Here is a 3,958-nt window from a genome sequence, read left to right on the forward strand (position 1 = left end):
GTAGATTAAACTCCCCAACAAGATATAAAGGAGTTCAAATGAGCTCAACCTGAAACATGTACAGCAGTAAAATGACACATACACATTAATGCAGCAGGAATATTAATCCAAAAACATCAGATAGAATAAAACACTGACAGCAGGGAACACTTTACTGCACTATCAGTCATTTTACACATACTTATAATAAATGTTCCTGATCAAACTTTTACTGAGGGAAGGATTTGAAGAGAGGATTTTTACCTGTAGTGGAGTATTGTCACAGTGTGGTATTAGTACTTTGACTTCAGTAAAGGATCTGAATACTTCCTCCACCTCTCCCTCTTGGTGACGGCCCACTGAGAGGTGGAGCAACAGTGAAAGAGGAGAGCTTCACAGTCACATGACCTGAAATCAAAGTGAAAGTGTGTGTGAGTGACAGCAGAGCTGCAGTGGAGACGAGTCTCTCTGTTTCTCTCTAAAGAAACATTCAACTGAATCCAGCAGGTTTTTCTCAACAACAAACACTGGTGAGTTCACTGTCCTACAGAGACAAAATGCACTAAATATTTGGTCAAAGTTTAGTTCAAACCACAATCTGACTGTTTTACATCTGTTTTACCTTATAAAGAATATTATACCATAGAAATGTGTCAGTTTAGATAAAAACAACATGTGAATTTAGCCAGAAATACAAAACAGAGGTAAAAACCAAACCACAGTGACTGAACTACAGTCACTGCTAGCGTTAGCTTCAAGCTCATTTACAGGCCTGTTTACCTGTATGAACTCAAAACCTGAGCTCCACTCAGACAGGAAGTTACACTCAGAGCCGTAGCCAGGGCAAATGGAGAAGGAGATTTTATTTCACTATACTTCCTCAGACGCTTCGATAAAACAAATAATAAAGACAAACACTGGCTAACTATATCCCAGTAAACTGTAATACATGTGTTCAGTTGATATTAAAATGATTCGTCTACTTCAACAATAAATTCACTCCAATAACAATATAAGCAGCAGTGTATCAGTATCAGTATGTTATTTCATGTGTGATGTGACAGTAACAGAGAGATCACATTGTGTTTTTTACGATGCTGGAGTTAAATTCTGATTCAGCAGTTAAGGGGAAAGTTAAGGGAAATGTAAAATACATTGCTGAGCGACCGATCCTCGGCTTCTTGCAGCTCCTACTGTTGTGAATGCATGTTAGACATTTTAGGTAAAGCCTTTATATTGTCTGAAACCCACATTCAAATTTGTGATTTTTTTTTTCTGTTTGTAAAAATACAAAAATGTGAGCTTTCACTTTGTTTTTCACCTCGAGACCACATGAAACCAGGTCCAGATCAAAACCCACTTAGACGGGTCAAATCTGGAGTAGATTTTCCCAGAGAGGCTGAATATTATTTGAAACACAGTTTAAGATTTGTGAACCCTTGACTTTATTTGTGAAGATGCAAAATGAACTGCAGTGAATCTCTGGTGTTTGATCTGGACCAGGTCCAATGTGGTCCATGTGTGAAAAACACAGTGAAATCTCCTTTTATGCATTTTTACAAAAAGAATTAAAGTTTCACAAAACTGAAACTGTGTCTTATACGCAATATTACACCAGAGGCTGGGCTTTAACGTTATTTGAGACGTTAAAGCCCAGCCTTGAGAGTCATATTGTGATTGTACAACTATTACCAACAAAATAAAATATATAATCAAAATGTTTTCATGTTGAGGGGCAGTTAGCTCTCAAAATGAAAAACTGTTTGCCACAGTTGTGTCCGTTTCCATGGAGATACACTGGGTCTGACTAATAACTGGAAAAGAATGTAATGAAACCTAGTTTACTACTCCAGCAAGTAGGTGGAACCTTAGTAACGACCTACAGACTCATTTTCTAATCCCTGTTGAGTCCGCCAGCCAACAAGAGCTTCTAGAGATGGTCAGGTTTCTCAAACGAAATAATACCTCATATATAAACACCAAACTGTACAGCTAGCTCAGTCTTGTTACGACTAATATAAAAATAATTTTTCCACAAACAGATTTAGCTCCCACATCCTCAAACTTCATATGTATTATTAAGATGGTAGCGCCGTGTCACCAGCACAGCTAACGGAGGACTCCAGAGGATTCCAAACATTTCCAGTCACTCAAGAGCATTGTGAAGTCCAAAAGTCAAAATTAATTGAAAAACAAAACAAAACAAAAAACAATGTAATAATTTCTAAAATCCACAACATGTTTTTATCTAATGAAATGTTCTGCTTCAGTCCATATCTGATGCATTCAGCCTTTCAGAAACTGCTTTTTACTGTTTCAGCTATATTAGTTTAATAAATGTTGACATTCAGTGTGCTCATACTTACATATTAGGCTGTCTAATATTTTCAGGATTGTGAGGAGTTTTTTCTGTAGATTTTAGCCCATATACATGAACACATATAGAGCATGAACGTGACCATGGATTAAAATCACTTCAGGCTGCAACAAGGTTTAAGTGTGAGTTTACATCAATATGAACCAGCGGTGGAAGAAGTACTCACATCTGTTACTGAAGTAAAAGTAGTAATACCACAGTGTAGAAATACTTTGTTACAGTAAAAGTCCTGCAGTCACTATTTGATTTGCAATAAAAATACACAAGTATTAGCATCAAACTAAAAGTACCAAAAGTAAAATGACTCATTACCCAGAACGTCCAGTTTCAGAAAAATATACTATATTACAGGATTATAATTATTGATGCATTAATGTGTTCATCACTTTAATGATGAAGCTGTTAACAGTGGAGCTAATTTTAATGACTTTATACACTGCTGGGTGGTTTGTAAATTCCCCCCGAGGTCAATAATATCTTAACTGATAATAATACATCAGGATTTATTGGTTGATTATAATTTTTATTCTGAATCTGAATCTGTAAATTCATTAATGATATTAAATTAATGTAGTGGAGGAATAAGTAGAATGTGTCTCTCTGAGATGTTTTTACCAAAGCAGAAGTATAAAGTAGCAGAAAATGGAAATACTCAACTAAAGTACCTCAAATAGTACCTTAGTACAGTACTGTAATAAATGTACTTAGTTACTTTCCATCTCTCTCTCTCATGTTTTTTGTGTCTTATTATATCTCCTCTGTGTTTCTGATGAATGTGTGCAGGTTAATGTTTGCTAATGTCTTAATAATTAGATTTAGGTTCAAGATTATAATGTCATTTTGATGCCTCTGTGCTGGTGACAGCCGTGGACGGAGGCGTTATGTTCAGTGTCGTCTGTAAGTCGTCCGTCCCACCCATTCTGGTCAACGTGACATCTAAATGCCTTGAGGGAAGTTCTTCAAGTCTGGCACAAACGTCCAGTTGGAGTCAACAATGAACTGAATGAATTTGGTGGTCAAAGGTCACTGTGACCTCACAAAACGTGTTTTGGCCATAACCCAAGAATTCATATGCAAATTATGACAGAATTTCACACAAATGTCTAAAAGGATAAAATGATGTTTTATATCTAAAAGGTCAAAGGTCAACTTCACTGTGACATCATAATGTTCTGCAGTATTCTGGACATTATTCAACATCATATCTCAGGAACAGAAGGAGAGACATTTGGTCAGATACTGAATTGGTGACTCTAATCTTGAAACTGTGCTGATTGTATAGATCTTCTGTGCTGCCGGGGGGAAGATGTGTGAAGCATCTATGTTTTACAGACGTGTATGTAAACTGTACAAGAAACTTGACTGCTGCACTGAGGCAGACAACCACGAGGCAACTTTAGTTTGAGTAGTATTTAGAGGAATAGTATTTTTTCTGCAGGCAGTCAGAGTAAATGTTTTAGAATAAAGATCTCCAAGTTATAATTTATTTTCTGAGCTTGATGATCTCATAGAAATACCATCACTGAAATGCACATCTGAGCTCTCCTTCACTCACAGCAAATTCTTATAACAACAGAATTCAGGATCCTTATATTACATTGA

The 3,958-nt window shown here is 36.4% G+C and overlaps 1 protein-coding gene across 5 annotated transcripts in view; it reads left to right on the forward strand.

Annotated features, from left to right (window-relative positions):
- Positions 1-398: 398 nt before the first annotated feature.
- Positions 399-3,958, forward strand: part of LOC126407724 (E3 ubiquitin-protein ligase TRIM21-like) — a 409,915-nt gene continuing 406,355 nt past the window's right edge. For all 5 annotated transcript variants that reach the window (XM_050072894.1, XM_050072893.1, XM_050072895.1 and 2 more), the window contains exon 1: positions 399-509. The gene's annotated coding sequence lies outside the window, so the exon portion shown is untranslated. The remainder of the gene's footprint in view (positions 510-3,958) is intronic.

This window comes from Epinephelus moara, chromosome 20 (assembly GCF_006386435.1).
Source record: "Epinephelus moara isolate mb chromosome 20, YSFRI_EMoa_1.0, whole genome shotgun sequence".
In the NCBI taxonomy this organism is placed as follows: domain Eukaryota; kingdom Metazoa; phylum Chordata; class Actinopteri; order Perciformes; family Serranidae; genus Epinephelus; species Epinephelus moara.